Source organism: Chlorocebus sabaeus, chromosome 18 (assembly GCF_047675955.1).
Source record: "Chlorocebus sabaeus isolate Y175 chromosome 18, mChlSab1.0.hap1, whole genome shotgun sequence".
NCBI classification, from domain to species: domain Eukaryota; kingdom Metazoa; phylum Chordata; class Mammalia; order Primates; family Cercopithecidae; genus Chlorocebus; species Chlorocebus sabaeus.
Window position 1 is genome coordinate 63,905,103 of NC_132921.1, and position 19,946 is coordinate 63,925,048.

A 19,946-nucleotide genomic window follows, 5' to 3' on the forward strand; every position below is an offset into this window, starting at 1 on the left:
TGGAGGCAACAGGAGGGGAAAACCCAGAGAAGGCCCAACTGCGAGTTGGCAGTCGTCAGTACTCCTGAACAGCTTGGAGAAGGAGGCTTCTGTCTTAAGAGGGAGGAAGGTGAGATATGGGAGGCATAGGTCAACGAGGTGGAATGATTCCACCTTCACAACAAGGTGGAATGATTAACTAAATGTGAGATGTAAATGTATAAGGCTCCCAGAAAATAACATGAGAGGCCGGGTAATCCCAACACTTTGGAAGGTCGAGGCAGGTGGATCGCATGAGGTAAGGAGTTCAAAACCAGCCTGGCCAACATGGTGAAACCCCGGCTCTACTAAAAATACAAAAATTAGCCGGGCATGGTGGTACATGCCTGTAATCCCAGTTAATTGGGAGGCTGAGGCAGGAGAATCGCTTGAACCTGGGAGGCGGAGGTTGCAGTGAGCCAAGGTCATGCCACTGCACTCCAGCCTGGGCAACAGAGTAAGACTATCAAAAAAAAAAAAAAAAAAAGAGAGAGAGAGAGAGAGAAAATAATGGAGAGAATATCTCCATGATTCCAACGTAGAGGATGACTTTTTAAATAGTACCCAAAAAAACACTAAATATAAATGGGGAAACTGACAGATTGGGCTACGTCAAAATGTGCCATTAAGAGCGTAAAAGTGCAAGCCACAGGGTGGGAGAAAAAAATGTTCAACAACATATAAGACAGAAAGAGGACTTCTATAAATAGCATCCATAAATCAATAAGAACAGTAACCAAGTAGAAAAGTAAGCAAAAGACTTGAATGGCAGAAGAAAAAAATCATATATACATGCACACACAGGTATCCAAATGGGCCAGTAAGAATATAAATGGGTATATTAGTCATCCGCCAAATGCAAATTGAGGCCACAATGAGATGCCACCACAAATCCAAAAATTACTGAAGTGAAAACCATAGGCAATTCCAAGGATGGGGGTGCGGCACATGGGGCAAACGAATTTCTCATATGTTGCTGGTAAACCCACAGTGGAAAATGACGGCAACATCTACGAAAGTGGAATGTACATATAACCCATGAGGTAGCAGTTTCTCTCCTAGGTATATACCCTCTGCATTCCAGTTTAAACTGCACCAAAGTGTCTGGCTGTTTGAAAAGATATAAAAGAGAGTTCTTCCAACATAAAACTTGCAGTGTAGGGGACACAAAGATTGAGTGTCTACAAAAACAACAACTCGGTCCACCAACACTCAACGCGGCTCTTTAAGATGTACAGACAAGCAGAAGTCTCAAATGTCACTGGCGTGGTATCTGTCATGACTCAGGTACAGGCTTCACCTGAGATAAGCACTTCTCAAGAGTCTTCTGATCAGAAGAAATTGTAAATCTGTGGCCAAAGAAATAGGTGTAGAAGCGTTTGGTTCTGTTAAGTGCAAAGGTTTGTTGGCTAGGGCACTGTTCTATTCTCTAGATGGCTTTGTTCTTAATGAAGATGTGTATTGCATGTTAAAGCTAAGCACAGGTCTGTTCCCAAAAGATGAAGGGTTAATGAGCAGAAACAGTGGTGAATACAAGGCACTATGATGTGCTAGCTAGGAAGCAGAACTGCAAATACCAGGATCTATCAGAAGTTCCAACTAAACCCATTTTAAACAAAGAAATCGCTGAATGATACAACTCAATGTGTGCCCACTCCTGGTTAAAGGCTACAGAGTAAATAAGTTCTGTTCATGAATCTTTATGCCTCAGCAACCTAAGTAGGAGCAACCCTAGAACACTCTGGACAGGAGCTAGAGCAGCTCCCGGCCTCACTGAAATCACCCCTGCACCTATATACGACTGAGTCTCAGTAACCATTGTTTGTAAGCCACATCACTACTTTATCCACCACTAGGAAAGGAAAGGGGGAAAATGCTTCCTATAAAACAATACCAGAACATTTATCATAAGAGGCATCTCAATTTAAAGATGATTAAAATGTGGGAGGAAAAAATACGTGTCTTAGAATAAAATGAAACATGATAAATTTTCCTACATTCCAGATTGGAATCTGTTCCCTACCTCCCATTGTAAGAGCTGGGAATTCTATTTGTCTTTCTAGAGGCTGTGAAACAATTATTTAGCTACATCTGTTTCTATGAAACCACTTGTGCTTATTTTCTGCATTACTTTTTTCCCTGAAGAAATGTATCCTCTTTTTTTCTTTGTTCTCCATGTTCTCAATTATTCTCAGCTCCTTCACAAGCATCAGATTGTGTTCTTTGGACAAAAAGGATGTTCTTGAAAACAATAAAGTAAATATGCATGTGTGATAAATATGTGATTTCTGAAAATACTGTGGAGAAAAGTTTCTTAAATGGCTGCCAAAATGTAAGCATGTAGATACGATGTTAATCACGAGTGTGATAAACCAGCTACAATTCAGAAACACGGTTTGTTCCTTGGAACCTTCTGTTAATTCACAGAAGTATCATACACAAAAGTTAAAAGAAGAAAATGCAAGATTCATTTGATTGAGAATGTCCAGAGGATTTATTTCACCCAATTCAGATTTTATGCATATGGAATGACAAAAGCAACACTATTAAATACCTAAAAAAAAAAAAAAAAAAAAAAGAGTATTCCTAACTTGTTTTATATTGTATCTAGGTTAATGCCTTCTGTTGCTGTTACTTGGTAAGGAAAAAAAGTGAGTATGATAAGATAAAAAACAAAGAAGGAAAAAGAGGCAGAGAAAGAAAGGAGGAGAAGAAAAAAGGAAAAGGAAAAGAAAGAAAAAAAAGGAAAGGAAAGGAGAGGAGAAGAGAGGGAAAAGAATAGAAAAAAGAAAATGAAAGAAGATACTTTTGGTAGAATAGTTTGATGGATTTTCTTAGAACTTCAAATTTCCGGCTTTGCATTTCTGCTTAGTTTATACAAAACAAGAACCTTACAGTTTATAGATCTGAAATACCCAGTCAGTTGTCAGCAGAGCTGTCCGCTGACCTGTGTATCCTCAGCCTCTGCACCATGCACATAGGGATGTCTGAGTTCATTAGTGGTGATTAAATCAATAACTGCATCGGTTTCTGTTAGCCTTCCTTTTATATCTTATTTATTTTAAAAATGTGTCAAAGGTTTGTTTAGTCACGATTGGGAGTTGTTTGCTTTTCAAATATTTGTGAACATTTTTGTTTTGGGAAACAGTAATAAAATAGGAAACCAGACTGAGAACATTTAAAGAAAGGCGAGTAAAATGAAGGAGAAATGAGTTTTCAGCTGCAGAAGGGGTGGAGTAAATGTGAAGGAATTTTTTCTCATAGTGTCAGAGAAAGGGATCACGTAAGTTACTAACCGCTATGTTCTGATGAGTAGCTAAGTATAAGCTGAAATTAGACCAGAGAAGTGAAAAGGGCTTAGAAAAATGGATAAAAAGGAAAAAGAGAAAGGTGAAATTGATGTTAGAGCCATTCTAAAAATCTGATAATTTCAGAGCTGAAAGGGCTCAAGTCATTGATCAAAACCATCACTTTTCAGGAAGGAAAGGAATGAACTGCTCGGTGTCCCTGCCAGGTGCCATCAGACACTGCCGCTGGGTAACTGTGGCCCGTCCGTCAGCAGGCCGTCCCAGAGGAACTGGGAAGCATCTAGATCAGAGCTCCCCAAACTTTACTGTGTGTATAAAGCACTGGGATCTTGTTAAGATTGCGCAGATCCTGGTTCAGTAGGTCTGAGATGGGGCTGTAATTCTGCATTTCTATCTAACAAGCTCCTTCGGGAGGCCGAGGCTGCCAGTCCACGGACCACACATTGAGTATCAAAGTTAGGACAGCGGTTCTCAGAGCAAGGGCCAAAGACACCCAAGTGAGAACTACTGTGGTGCCTGTTAAAAATGCGTATCTACCAGAGCCCGTAGAAATTCTGAGGCAATTAATGGCTATATTCCAATTTTTTTAAATATCATGTGTAATATTTTAAAGTACCATGTTTTACATTAAAAGCACTTAAAGGCCGGGTGGCTCACGCCTGTAATCCTAGCACTTTGGGAGGCCGAAGTGGGCGGATCACGAGGTCAGGAGATCAAGACCATCCTGGCCAACATGATGAAACCCTGTCTCTACTAAAAATACAAAAAATTAGCCGGGCGTGGTGGCAGGCACCTGTAGTCCCAGCTACTCGGGAGGCTGAGGCAGGAGAATAGCGTGAACCCGGGAGGCTGAGCTTGCAGTGAGCTGATATCACGCCACTGCACTCCAGCCTGGGCGACAGAGCCAGACTCGTCTCAGAAAAAAAAAAAAAAAAAAAAAAAAAAGCACTTAAAATATATAGTCTAAAATTTAAATCTATTCTTGACATACAGTGTCTTAATTCTTGCCTCACAATAGAAAAAAGAGTAATTTATTCCTGTTTTATAAATGAAGAAAGAAAGGTTAAGAAAGTTAAGTATCTGACTCAAGGATCACACAAGACAGCTAGTGGTCAGTTGAGCCTGGATTTGAACTCAGCTCTGTTTGACCCCGGAGGTTCACCTTGCCACCTCTATGTTGTACTTGCCATCATTACTTACCCCAATACTTAATTAAATTTACTAAAGCATTTATTGAACTATATATAGAGATATGTATTTTTAAATGATTACTAGATTTCACGATATGTCTCAACAGCACTTTAACAAAATGTCATCTATTATTTCCACCCATTTCTTTTTCTGTGCTATATTTAAATAGAAAAACTTACCAGAAACAAAGGCACTCATCTTTCTCAGTACTGATACAGGGCTGAAAATGGGCATGTTTATACTGATTTGTGTAAATTGAGAGTTCAGTAGTCACTCTAATCTATCTCAGTTTTCAAATATTTTCAAAAACAATCCAATAATGATGCAATGTTGTCCATATTGTGTCAAGGGGGAAAATATCAGAAAGACACTCCAACATGTGACGGGTGTGCGAGTGGCGATGGGGTGTACACATAATGTTCCACATTAACCCGCCACCTGAGAAGTTGGTCTTGAAAAGCTCTCCAGATGGACTTGGCATTAAGTGTCTGTTTGAACTCTGTTGGGGGTTTTTATTAGTCCTCATCTAGCAAACATGAGACCTTTATGCTTCTTAGATTGTCAGCTCTGATTACAGGATGAAAGCTAAACAGCTTCTTTGACCAAATTGCATGTTGGCAGTTACGGCTGTGATCCACTTTTCAATGATTATTTCAAAACCCATTAGAATGAAGAAAATCAAGAGAGGGATGTTCATCTGAGACCGTGGATGTAAAACGTCTTGCTCTTAGATATACTGACACTCTGTTTACAAAGGCAAACACACAATACTCCAGCTCATGCCCTGAACAAAAGACAGTATGTTTCACAAATAAACAGTTACTTTGGTCATGACTTGCATGAAATCATAGTGCTTTCATCTGTATTTTCTTATTTTCAGTTGATAATATAACTTGTAGCTGACAAAGGATTTGTCAAGCTTTTAGTTTCCCTTGGGTAGGAAATCAGATTTATCAATTCTTGTGTTGTATTTGCCTTTGAAACATTTTTTCCTTCTTTAAAGGTAAATCCTACATAGATACCTCAAAAGATGTGAAGTCAATTTTCCGCTCTTTCAAGTACAAAGAAGACCTGTGGTTAGTTGACTGATAAAGCATCATTCTTTTAAAAACTACTTACATTCTGTCTTTAAAAATACTGCTGAAAAGGTAAAGAAGAAAACTCAGAAATTAAATATTTCTGCACTGTGATACCTGGCTTCCATAACAGTAATAGAAAAATGACCAAAAAAAAATCCACTTATAATTTAGTTACCAGTTTTTACATACAATTTTTTTCTGATTATTGTCACCTGAATTGAATAAATCCATCTTTTTTGTTTATTTATTAATGCAAGATCATTCCTGCACTTTTATTCAATTGCAACAGATTACAAATAAGGAGTCATGAAAACACAGAACTATAAAAACATATTGAATTGTGATGCCTAAAACATTTGCTCAAAGAAAGGTAAAATCTTAGGCTGCAGTATCACCCAACCAGTATGTAGTGAATAGGAGAGAATAAGTGCCTTTTAGCAACTTAAAAAAAAATCTCTTGAATGTGAAAACCTAATGGCATGATTTTTCTTCAAAATGAAAAAAAGAAGAATTACTTTCTAGGTTGAAAGGAAACAAGAAGTCACAAAAAAGCACTAAGAACTATATATATATTTTCTGTGAAGTTTACTCTCCATAAAGTTCGGATGTAGACATTTTTTAAAGTATTACAAATTGACCAAGAACAAACTGAAAAGCAATGGTCTCAGCATGTGGGCAGATTTCTGGGACTGGCTCGGATCAGAGATGATATGAGAATTTACTACCACACAGTTGTTGGAATTTAATCCAATGTGCTTTTACTGCATCTACATGATATCAAACTTTGGATGAAAGGTGAAAAATTCAACCAAACAGGTGAATGTTTCCTCTGTACTATGTCTAATATCTGAATGGTTCTAAATCCATCCTATAAAAATTATTTTATCCATTTTACTTGTGCCAAACATGTTGTTCCACTTTACCATTAAGGTTTCGTAAGTCACTTTAAATATGTTATTTCAAATAAAAAGAGTATAGTCATGTCTACATTGTTGACACTAGGAGAGTAATAAGGGCAATTGGCAGAGGATATGATTCTGTGATATACCACAGAAAAATAATCAAGCCATAGGCAGTAGATCAAGTCAGGAAATCAAGCCAGGGCTCAGCAAATCAAAATCTAGGCTTGGGAGTCTCAGCGTGTCAAATATATAACACCCTTCTTTTTCCTGCACAAGTTCTGAACCCACTGAGACATGAACAGACTACAAATCAAAATATCACTTTTATTACTGACAAAAATATTTCCAAAGTGTGTCTTAGGTCTGAGAACAAAAGGTCTTTCCAATACTCTCTGCCCCGAATCTAGAACTTGAGAACACTACTGGATAAAATGTTTGGGTGTGCAGACCATGGAGACCGACTTAAACTAGTTTGGGGGTGGAAAAAGAAGAAGAAAGAAGAGAATCCCCAGACAGATTAGCTCTGACCAACCAAGAAATGTGGATCGATGATTATTGATCACTTACCAGAAACTTCCCTCCTTTCCAATGGAACAAAAAGTCAGGAGAGTTGCTCTAGAGAAGTACCTCCAAATGGAAACCTGAAAAGTCAAGGAGTAGTATTTCCTCCTAGTCTTCCCTGTTTGTTCTGTTAGCCCATCAGATTTAACAGTCAAGCCAAGAGTCACCCAGGAGGATAGTGACACCTTTCTGATAGATCAGAAATCTAGTAGAGTACTGTCTTCATGAGTCCTCTCCCCAGTACTAACTATAGTTGTTTTGTGGATCTTTCTGATAACGACTGGTAAATATGATCGAATTTTGCTCCTTGAAGAATCTAACTATGGATCCGAAGAGTCAGCAATTAAATTAACTCTAAGGTCATATTTTGTCTCATTCAAAATGTCTCACCACATCTAACTAAACCCCTGAGAGCTTCTGCAAAGAGATTGAATAACACCACCAAGATACACCATTTTTTCAAATGCCAAAACATAGAAGTCATAAATTTGAATACAATCGCCTTCCAGTGTAAATTTTCCAGAGAGACATTAATGTTTCAAAATTAAATTCCCTTACAAGCCAACAGGATTTAAAGTCCAGCATAATTCCATCCGAAGTCAAATTCTCTTGCTTCTGCAAGTTAAATGTCCAAAGTCATTATAGTACAAAATAAACTGTTCCAGTTCTTATAAGCAAAAGCTCAAAGAACAAAACACCAAAGGTCTCCAGTTACAGTCTTAAAATCATTATTTCCAAAGTTTTTATTCTTCTCAGTCTTGGATAAAGGTGTCTTATTCTGAACCTGGGCATACTTGGGTTTCTTCAGCAGCTGCTGTTTGCCTTGTTTTCTTTCCTGCAAATGTACGTAGTTTCTTCAGGACCTCAGAACTAAAATTAGCTTCTCATATGCCTCTCTTTTTTAAAAATCCAAAAAGTTGGTAGACATACAAGATTATTTCTTCTACACCCAATTTTTGACAATGCAAGTGATCTCTGACTTCCTCGTGAAATTAACCAAGGCAGAATTCTGTTCCCAGAACCCAACCTTTGAAGCTGCAAAAACCAAGGCAGACGCTTGTGGGACCTGAGGGCAGGAAGGCAGACTTTCTCACTTCAGTCTAGCCAGGAGGCAAAGCTTTTTGGAATCTATGAGGACAAACTCACTTAGGAAAAAGTGCCACCAGGAGGTTATGATGGTGCTGGGCTTTCTTTATGTGGGAAAAACACATACCTGTTCATGTCACCTTTTCTCTCAGGCCACTGTATTAAGATACCACTGCCTTTTGGCAAACTGGTAGCAATATCAGCAGGCCAACTTACCAGATCCTATTTGTGATGCATATCTTTCCATCTGCCATTTTAAAAACCCCTTACGATGCAGTTCCCCTTGGATTCTGTTGTTTCTGGAACCTAAATGTTATATTTAGGATGGGCTCTGCCAAGTGACACAGGCTTTCCTGTCTCTTTTGAAAAGATATTTTCAGTTCTGCATCACTCAGGTTCCTTCCGTGGCTTCTTACTATGGAAATGTTAGGACTATAAAACATGCCTATTTGAGGAAATTTCCTTTGTTCCCACATTCACTTCAAGTGGAGAATCACATTCAGAAGATTCCTGAGCTGAAATTTCAATTGATGTTACTGAGTCTAGAGCTTCTAGGAGCCTAGTGAAAATCCATGACTACAATGTGACCCTCAAGACAATGCCCTTCTTCAGGTTTGAACGTTCTGAGCTATGAATAGCATTTCTTATTTAGTATACTTTTTTTTGCAATAATGGGATATATCACCAGAATTTTCTTCTTTATTTCTTCGACTTCTTTTGGGTAGAATCAGTTTTACCTTCTACTTAGACAATTCCCTTTCATCTCTACTACGTGTAGGGCTAGTATTGTTGGTTGATCCAATAGCCTTCTTTCTTCTGCGTTTTCTATTCTTTTTTGTTGTTGTTGTTGTTTTGACATGGAGTTTCACTGGGTCGTCAAGCTGAAGTTCAATGGCGCGATCTCGGCTCACTGCAACCTCTGCCTCCCAGGTTCAAGCAATTCTCCTGCCTCAGTCTCCTGAATAGCTGGGATTACAGGTATGCACTGCCACACCCAGGTAATTTTTATATTTTTAGTAGAGATGGTGTTTCACCGTGTTGGCCAGGATGGTGTCACTCTCTTGACCTCATGATCCGCCCACATCATCCTCTTAAGTGCTGGGATTACAGGCGTGAGCCACCACGCCCGGCTGCATTTGTTTTTCTAACATGCTGTCTTAGGTTACACTTTCCCAGGAAAAAAAAATCCTGAGTAAATAATTTGAATGCAAGTGATTTATGAATAAAGTGATCCATGAAGAGAGGATAGGAAAAACAGGATAGGGGAAAGCTCGAGAAAAGATATAATTTCAGAAAAAGTTCTACCCTCTACCTGGTTCCCCAGGGTGTTTGGAAATAAAAATTGCACCTGGTGTCTGTCTGGTCTCCAGGCAAGAGAACTGGCCAGCTGGGTTTCTGTAACTCCCAGTTACTGTCAGTTCTCTTTCTAGTTAAGGTGGTCCAAACACCCCAAGCAAAGTCCTCTAAGAAAAGTCAAGCTGCAAGCTTGGAAGCTAACATAGCATAACCTGCATTTAATGTCATGGCCTGCAGACCTTGCTGAAAAACTGAATAAAAGCAGCACATTTTTTTAGTATCCTGATACTGAAACCTGTTCACAGAAGGACTCTTTTGCCATTTAGCTGAAACTTCACTTCAGCTTTGCATGCTTACTGAAATGTCCAGTGGCCAGTATTTGCTGGGATGGAGGCAGTCTGTAACAAGAGTTTGCTAAAATTCACACCATTTAGAAACAGCCACCTTGCAGACAAAGCCTCCATAAGTGGCTGGGTCCCACCAAGGCTAAAATCCTACATGTCCTGCCTTCCTAAATCACTCTCAGAACTCATCAGTGTGTATTTTACTCTTCAAATTCTAGTCCTTATCTATTTATCAAGGCCACTAGCTGATATATCAGAATGTGAACTTTTAAGGAGGGTTCAATAAATGACATTTTATTTTTTCCCAAAAGTTTAGAACCAATTGAAAGATAGATGAAGGGATCAGGCAGATAAGATTCAAATGTCTCTTTTATAGTCCTAATGCTTTTTGGTGAACACATGTGTGCAAATTTGATTGAACTTGCTTCTCAAACTTCAGACTTACGCAACAGAGGCAGGATCTTCTCTGTTAAGCTTCTCTTGGGTAGAAAGAACAGTCAAGAATGCACCTCTCCACTGGCAGGCAGATTCAAAAGAAGGAAAGAGAAGGAGCTAAGCCATACATGTCTAGGTCCTTCTTCCAGTCAGGTAAGTCATTCCCTAGAGAGGGAGCAGAGAGGAGACAAAGAGTCAAGGATATGAACTCTAGGATTCTTCCATGCCCATGAAACATTAGAATTGGGGAGTACATGTTCCCCTCTAACACACAGAACAACCAACAGCAAGATAAGCATCCACAGAATGAGGGCTCATGAGAATGGAATTAAAAGACAACAGTGAATAATCTAGAATAGATTGATGCTGACAAACTTTTCTAAAAGGGCAAATAGTACTTTTGGCTTATGTGTCATATGGCTTCTGTTGTTGGCTCTGCTGCTATAGCCTGAAAACAGTCATAGACAATGCCTAAACACAAGAGCATGGCCGTGTTCCAATAAAACTTTATTTATAAAAAGGTGGTTGCATGAGCTGTATCTATTAATACCTGTGACGGGTTGCCACTGGGTGTTGCCACGGCTGGCTTAGAACACATGAGAGATTTTCTCATCAGGAATACAAACAACAGTAGATCTTACATACACAGTGCAAAACCAAGATGAGAGATGGTGAACCAAGATAGGCATATAACCTAGTGGAGTGATTCCAAAATACATCTTGTAGTCGGTGATCAAAAGTTCTTAAGCTTGTTCTTCAATTAGTACAAGTTTTGTGAGAATGGAAATTCTCACCTGTTTGGTTTACTGCTGTGTCCCTGCTATATCACGAGTACCTAGAGTTATGTCCAGTGCATAGTCGGTGTTCAATTTACATTGTACAGATGAATTAGAAATAATTTCAAACAGTCACATGTGAATAATATAAGGTATAAGATGGTGCCATAGGTTAAAATAAAAACATGTATCAGAATGACAAATCAGACCAGAGTATGTAAAAATAATAATAATAATAATAACGAAAGCCCAAACTGACTCATTCAGAATCCAAATAGGTGATAAAAATCAAAGGAAATACAAGTGGCATATAGCAAGTGAGATACATACAGCCAATGAAATCAGAAAACACAATTCTTAAAATGGGAGATGACTGAAAGGGAAAAGCAAACATAGTGATTATGGGATCTTGCAGTTCCGTAAGTATTCCTTATAGTTTTTGCCTAAAGGATTTGCCTATATGTTTCTTTTATCTGTACCACTGGGCCCTCTTACCACCTTTTTTAAGACAGAGTCTTGCTCCGTTGCCCAGGCAGGAGTGCAGTGACATGATCTCAGCTCACTGCAACCTCCACTTCCCAAGTTCAAGTGATTCTCCTGTCTCAGCCTCCTGAGTACCTGGAATTACAGGTTCATGCTGTCACAGCTGGCTAATTTTTTGTATTTTAGTAGGGATGGGGTTTCACTGTGTTGCCCAGGCTGGTCTCGAACTCCTGAGCTTAGGCAATCTGCCCACCTTGGTCTCCCAAAGTGCTAGAATTATAGGTGTGAGCCACTGTGCCCGGCCCCACCTTGCTTTTTGCCTGAATTACTCCATCTTCCTCACCAGGTCCCCTCCAGCAAGCCTATCATCTCCCAAGACTAGATCAAGAGCCTCATCCTGTGCTTATTTCTGTCATAGCACTTCTCATACTGTGGATTTACTACTTATGAGTCCATCTCTACCCACTAGGAAGGAAAAATGATCTTGTTTAATATATATTTCTTTGTAGCCTAGCACTGGCATGAATTGTGCTGAGTAAAGATTGGCAAGACCTGAAGAACAGAATAAAGCAACTAGAAGAGCTTTACACACACATAACAAAAATATTTGGTAGGTGACTATCTTTCTGTGTCTCACATAACTCGCAGAAGCCAATCCTACCGTGATTACTCTGGAAGACCAGTACAGTGGTATTCAAGCTCAGCTGCACTTTGGGATTAGATGGAGAACTTTAAAAAGTTACTGACGCTTGAGTCCTACCCCAAGAGATTCTTACTTAGTCTTGGGAATAACTTGGGCCTGAGTAATTTTTAAAGTGGCCCATTTCATTCAAATGAACAGTCAAAGCTTAAAACAGGTCATTGGGAACACCTCAATAAGGTGAGAATTGTGTAGGAAAAGGGGAGAAGTGGCTTCTAACAAGCAAATCTCTACAATAAAATAGATACTATTTGATATTTGGTCTTTTTGTAGAATTCAATATAATTTAAAAGGCCTCTAACAAATACACCAGGATTTGAATCTGGTGTAATAAACCCTAGGAGTGAGGACAAATCAGACTCAGACAAAGCCTTAAAATAACAAAACCAAGAAAACTCCAAACCAGTCCTCAGTCAACTTAGTCTCTGATTGGATTAAGATGATCAGCCACCATTTTTCCTGACTACTAGATGATGAGAATATTCACTGGAGGAAGATAACATCACCTAAAGCCTCTACAATGCATTACACACAATGGTCAACATTCAATAAAAAGAATGAGGCACACCAAGAAATAGGATTCAAAGAAAAAAAAATAAACAATAAAAGCTGAGTCACAGGTAAAATATCTATTGTAATTATCAGATATGGAATTTTATAAATTTATGATTAATAATTTCAGATAACAAATGAGAGATGAAGAATTTTTCCAGATAACTGGGAAAAGAATTAACCAAGAGTGCTGGACTTGAAAAAAATTAACAACTACACTTAAGAGTTACATTCATATGATTACAAGAAGATCAGACATGAAAAAGAATTATTAATACTCAAAGATAGGTTGGTCAAAAATAAGCAGAAACAAAGAGAGCAAAAGCAATGGAAAATACAGGAAAAGCATATACATGATATATAGGGCATGATGCAAAGATCCAACATACATATCACTGGAGGCCCAGAAGGGTAAGAAAACAGGGCAGAAACAATACTGAAGTGATAAAGATCACAGATTGTCCAAGAAAAGGTTTTTATAGGATTAGGGATGCATGATTTCAAAAGAAATTTAATCTGGTCAAAAGGGTACATGTTAAATGACACATCTCATGGAATTAAGGGCACATGAAATTTTCTGGAAGCTTTCATGAAGCTGATCCTGATATTGCAAGATCAAATCTACTTGGAGTCACCAAAATAGGGCCATGACAAAACATTCACAAATGTGGCCCTCGCATCCACATATGAAAATTCAGGTGTTTTTATGTCTTTTTTCACACTACTGGCCTGGAGTGGACAGCACCCTTTTAGTCATAATACTAAGTTAGTGAGCAAATATTTCCAGTTCCCTTTAAAAAGTCTACCCTAATATCTGAGATGTGTATCAGGCAGATGCAACTCCTTTCACCCCTGGAGATTCCTGTTTCATCTCTGGCACAGGGAAATCTCATTTATCTTGTTTTAAACTTCACTATGTGCTTTAAATACATTTTTATAACTTAATGCCTATTTTAAAATATGTTACTGAGTATTTTGATGTGTTTAGCATGGGCAATCAGAATCAAATGAGATCAGTCAGCAACACTGATCGAAAGTCCACTTAGTGCTATAGCAATCTGATGTTCAAAACGTTATAAATGATTCTAAAGTGGTAAAGGATTGTCAGATCAGATAAGAACATTACCAAGGGGTCAGACAGCCTTTTGCAGTGGAAGAGACAGACATATGAGGCATGAAAAGTAATTGAAGCAATGTAATATTCTTCCAGTGAAGATGGATTTCATTCACTAAATTTCAGGAGGGACTGCAGACATTCCACCTTCTTTATTTATTTTTCCTGAAACTACAAACCATGGTTGGTTCCCAGATTAATTCTGGACTTTGCAGTCCCCTACTAGAGGTGCTACCTTATTTGGAAAGATGAAATCAGACCTTTTTACTTTTCTATCTCCTTTTGCAGATGAGTGGGGATATTAATTTTGATTGGCTAATATATTTTATATGATTTGTCACTTCTCAGCCCAGCTTTGACAGGTACATTTCATGATTAAAACACTTAGTAATTAGCTGATGTCCTCTTTCCACTCTTTCCAGTACTCATTGCCCATTCCCCAGCCTTAAATTCAAAAATCTGCTTTTTGCTTATCAAGAACTATAATATATCTCATATCATTGTCCTCAGTGAAAGGTTTTGGCTTTCAAAAACTGAACATCACCTGCAGTGTTTTCTATAAGCTAGGTCTTATTTCCTAGAAGAAAAGTAGAATTTTTCTAAAAGCATTTGAAATATAATCTCTAGTTCTAGGTGAAGCAAAACTGCAAAAATGTTACATTTATTGATTAGACTCTGAAGTCCCCACAGAGGTGGAGCTACCTCTTTCTCACCTTTCTACCCTGCTTGGCCAACTTGTGGGGCCCTAAAAAACAAAGTTTAACTTTGCAAGATGTTCTTTTGTTAATGGGTATCTTTATTCGTATTTTAGAGTGATAATTTCCAAATTTTCATAAGCTCTTTGAAAGTGAATAAAAGCATGAAGGTTGGAGATACATTTGGCATCAGTGCCAATCATTTATTATAATGGATGTCAACAATATTACACCAATACTAGCTATTCCTGTCAAATTGCCTAAAATTGAAATCACATTTAGGACAACAGGCACATTGAAATTATAGGAACTAGCATTTCACTGTGTTTGCATTGGGCTGAGTATGTTGTGATGATTTTGCAATTAGCATTGCTCCTGTACAAAAAAAAAATGTGTAGGTGAATTTTGGAGCCTAATCTTACTAATTACCTGTATGAGATCATCCCTTAGATGCTTTATTAGATATTTCTGAAACATAATACTGTTGAAAAGGTCTCTCACTTCCAGGCATACCTTTCATTCCCCAAAAGTCTTTCCCTGGAGCCAGTATGACCCAACTTTTGTGTGTATAAATAGTTTTTGTCCACGTTCATGGGAACTTTAATCATTTCTGCTTGACATATAAGTGATTTTAAGTAAAAATGCACATTTTCATTTTAAATGAATGTGTTATGAATTTTGATGCACTTAATCCTATTTCAAGATATGAAGACAACTCTCGACTTCTTACTATTTAATAAATAATACATACTACTAAATTTTTTAAGTTAATTATTTGAGAGAGAGCATGATTCAATCCACATGTTTTTAACTGACATTATAATGCTCTGTCCCTGAATTGGCCATGTCAACAGTAGACTAAGACTGACAGAAAAATTAGACCCAGCTACAACATGAATGAGTTAAACAGGCTTTCTATAGAGAAGGATATTGACAGAAGCAGAATAGTCAAGATACCAGTTGAGTAATCAGTAACATCTTCAAGAGCGGAAGTCCCAGTTGGGAGCCCAGGGTTGTTGGTAATGTTAATTGAGAGCCATCACCCCTTCTGGAAGGTCACTTTCCAGGAAGAAGAAGACTGGAGGCATAGCACTGTCATAGATTAGCTAATCTGATGGCCCCAGGTCCAGCTCACCTGGATCCACAGTTGCTCCATCTCTCTCAGGGATATCTTCATACCACATGTGTTTCAATATTGAAAATGGGTTTTAAAATGTTTTCATTATTTAAAATGTTTGCCTTTATAAAATTCAGCTAGATTATTTTTACAATGTTTGAGCTTTGATTGTAAATAAAGTGAAAGAGCCTTGGGATAAAGTGGACAAGTGACACTCTGGGGCTGAAAATAGGCTTCATCCCAATTAATGAAATCATAAAAGGAATATGATCATTGCTATCTTTGTTTTTCTTCTTATCATTGATTTCTGAAGTGTTGGTAAGATCTTGCTGCATTACATAAGAATTTTTATTAGATGCTTGCCAAAATACAGATTCATCACAAATTTTTTTGAAATAAATTTGAAGGCTTATTAAAACTTCATGCTCTTCATCATATTCTTAAATATTGACATCAACATTCTTAATGTTTTGTGACTATACAAAGCATTAAGTGTAGCATGAAGTGTGTTAATTAAACAACATATGATTAGATATAAACCAACTTAAAACTAAGTGATAAATTCCTACCCAATCTGTAATTTTTACACATAGATGCTAGAGAAACTCTAGGAGGCCTTCAAACTGAGGCATTTTAAAAGGGAAAAAGTCAAATAGTTTATTCATTGGGATATGAAAACACATTCCATGGCTGTCTTCAGGATGAGCTCCCGGTTGTTCTCTAATCAGTGGTAGTAAACTCCGAGGTCACCCCAACTGAAATTTTTAGTCTCTTAGATTAAATATTATCACTTGAAAAGTTATACTATCACTGGCCGTGGTGACTCATGCCTGTAATCCCAGCACTTTGGAAGGCTGAGGCAGGCGGGTCACCTGAGGTCAAGAGTTTGAGACCAACCTGGCCAACATGGTGAAACCACGTCTCCACTAAAAATACAAAAAAAGTAGCCGGGTATTGTGGCAGGTGCCTGTAATCCCAGCTACTCAGAAGGCTGAGGCAGGAGAATCACTTGAACCCAGGAGGTAGAGGTTTCAGTGAGTTAAGTTTGCACCATTGCACTCTAGCCTAGGTGACAATAGTGATACTCTATCTCAAAAAAAAAAAAAAAAAAGAAGAAGAAGAAAAGAAAAGTTATACCATGAACTGTTCCAACAGGCTCATAACCTACTGACTTGACTGGCAATATCTTCTCCATGCAGTCCACTCACAGGATGTACCTAGCCAACAGTTACACTCATATCATTCCCCTTCCCAAAAACCTTCAATGATTTCCCCTTTATTCTCCCAAGCTCCTCCATTCCCTAATCCTTTCATGTAGAGACTGTGCCCCACCCTAATGGTTCTACTGGCTTTTTCCAATAGAAATAGTTTAAAATGCACAATCTTTTATTCTTGGTTACTCTTTAGAAACACTCTCCTAAACCTTCTTTACCTGACTGTCCTCTGTGCCTTTGCTCTTGCCAGATTCTGTAGTTGAAGTATCTTTTTCTGGCCATCTTTGTCTTTTGAACACCATGTGCTAAGGCATGAAGGCAAGAAGCAAGAGGGACATTTGGAAGACTGGAAGTAGCTCAATAGGCAGTGAAAGTGCGTGCTCATGAAGAGGGCACAGCAATGCCAGGATTGCAGGCAGAGTCAGAATTGAAAGAGCTGTGACACCATTTTAAGAACTTTCATTAAAAACAAAGAGCCATTGAAAGTTTTAAAAATGTGTATTTTAGGAAGGTCATCTTGGCAACATTTGGCAAATAAAAAAGACTGAGGTTAGGGAGACCACTGAGAGAGCTCATTTACAATAGACCAGGAAATGGACAGGAAATGTCTGAATCAGGGAGTAGCAGGATGGCTGGCGAGAAGGGTGGAGTCCAGAGATACCTCAGAGGTGGAATCACTCTCCAATAAGAGAGTTCTGATCCATGAGACTAGAAATAAGGAAAGAGAGCAGGTTGTGTGGGAGAGCAAACTCACATTTAGATGTATTGAATAGAATATATCTATATACAAAGAGATAGGTGGGGTGGGCAGGAGAATCAAGGAAGAAAGAGGAAAATATACAAAAAAGTGAAAGGAGATGTGTGCAGACTGATGATGACAGCGATGGTAAATGAGAGGCATGATTAACGCTTAAGTCTCCGAATTCTGGGGCTAAAATAAAAAGGGAACAAGCTGTTTTGCAGGTGTTGAGTAAACAATGAGGAAGCCAAGTGCTCCAGAGGAAGTAAGAATTGCTCCTATGGAATGATTTAGAAACACACTTTGGAGAAGCAAAACATACCAACCTTTCTCACAAGGCTATTTTTGGGATTCCAGTATCTTTATAGAGACGTTTACACCTCCATATATCCAGTAAAATTACTATGATTCCTCTTCCACTTTTGGCCCTAATATAGTTTTGTATCCTCAGATATACAGTTAAAGGATATAATTTCTATATTTAACAACCTGCACATTCCCAACTTGGAGCTAAATGTATATCAGAGATGAGTTTTTTTCTCCCAAATTAATCTCTGTATAATATGTGGATCAGGTCTTTTGAGAATGTCCCACTTCCATTTGCTTTTCATTCATTATTTCCTTAAAGAAGGCTTTTTTGAACCCCTACACTCTGTCAGCACCTCCTGATACACTCCGGTGAAGTTGAGCACCTCTTCTTCTTGCACTTGAAACAGATGTCATCGACTTTTACTGCACAGTCATGCACCACCTAACAGTGCTTCCATCAATGATGAACCACTCACAGGGCAGTGGTCCCATAAGATTACAATATCGTATTTTTAATGTACCTGCTCTATGTTCAGATACACAAATATCATTGTGTTCCAGTTGCCTCCAGTGTTCAATACATAACTTGTGCAGGTTTGTAGCCTAGGAGCAACTGGCCATACCATACAGCCTAGGTATGTAGCAGGCTGTACCACCTAGGTTTATGTACGTACACTCCGTGATGTTCACACAATGAAAAAACTACCTGACGATGCATTTCTCAGACCACATCTCCATCGTTAAGTGACTCCTGACTGTATTTGATTAATACTGTTTCCCCACGAATCTACAAGCTCCAGAAGGGAAGGAACCATGTTCACGTTGCTTATTATTTTACCCTCCAGTTCCCAGAACAACACCCAGCACATGGCAGATATTCAATAAGAGCTGTGAAGTGCACATAGAAGATAAAGACAGAATGAATGAGTGAAATGAACTATTTAGACTAGGACTTTGGCTAAGTAACACTTTTCTTTCACTAACAAAAATTAAGTCACGACCTCTAGTTCTGATAGGAGCATACTTTCTGAGGCCTATCAGAGAATACTAGTTCTCTGCAATGACAACTCAAGGAAAAAATTTTAAATTATTTAAATTTAAAATGCATTTAACTGTCACGCTATTGCATATTATGTTTTGCCTGGAGGTCTGCACTGAAAGATTTTCATAAAGATGACAGAAGAATCAGATATAATAGAATAAGCAATGGTGCAGAGACACGAAGTTCACATATTTGGCAAGTGGTAGCAGGAGCCCAAGGTGAGTACAGAGGGTAAGGATGAATCTGTAAGTTGCACTTGAAATCAACTTGGAGAGAGCCATGAAGGCCACAGGTCTGGCTTTTAATCAGAATATGCTGGTGGGAAGAGGTGGGAGGGGAGACTAAAGATTTTTTTTTTTTTTTTTTTTTTTGAGACAAAGTCTCAGCCTCCCGAGTAGCTGGGATTACAAGCACATGCCACCATGCCCAGCTAATTTTTGTGTTTTTTGTTTTGTTTTTGGTTTTTTTTTTTTTTTTTTTTTTGAGACGGAGTCTCACTCTGTTGCCCAGGCTGGAGTGCAGTGGCGCGATCTTGGCTCACTGCAAGCTCCGCCTCCCGGGTTCACGCCATTCTCCTGCCTCAGCCTCCCGAGTAGCTGGGACTACAGGCGCCCGCCACTACACCTGGCTAATTGTTTTGTATTTTTAGTAGAGACGGGGTTTCACCGTGTTAGCCAGGATGGTCTCCATTTCCTGAACTCATGATCCACCCACCTCAGTGTCCCAAAGTGCTGGGATTACAGGCATGAGCCACCGCGCCCGGCCGAGACGAAGGATTTTTAATACAAACCTTACACAAATCATAGCTAGCCTTTAGAAAGCTGATTCTGGAGGCAAAGAATGGCTAAGCACCACAGGGATGAAATCTGTTAGGAAATGAATGATACAGTTCATACCAGAGGCAACTGGGGACTGAAATAAGGTAGTGGTGAAGAGAAAGAAGTTTAATTATCCTCGGGATGCTGCAGTCATTAACTGCCATGCT

The 19,946-nt window shown here is 38.6% G+C and overlaps 1 long non-coding RNA gene across 1 annotated transcript in view; it reads right to left on the bottom strand.

The window, feature by feature from the left end:
• LOC140709060 (uncharacterized) overlaps positions 1-19,946 on the bottom strand; it is a 611,840-nt gene that overhangs the window by 441,345 nt on the left and 150,549 nt on the right. Inside the window, exon 2 of the long non-coding RNA XR_012089391.1 lies at positions 10,231-10,385. This is a non-coding gene — a long non-coding RNA (uncharacterized lncRNA). The remainder of the gene's footprint in view (positions 1-10,230; positions 10,386-19,946) is intronic.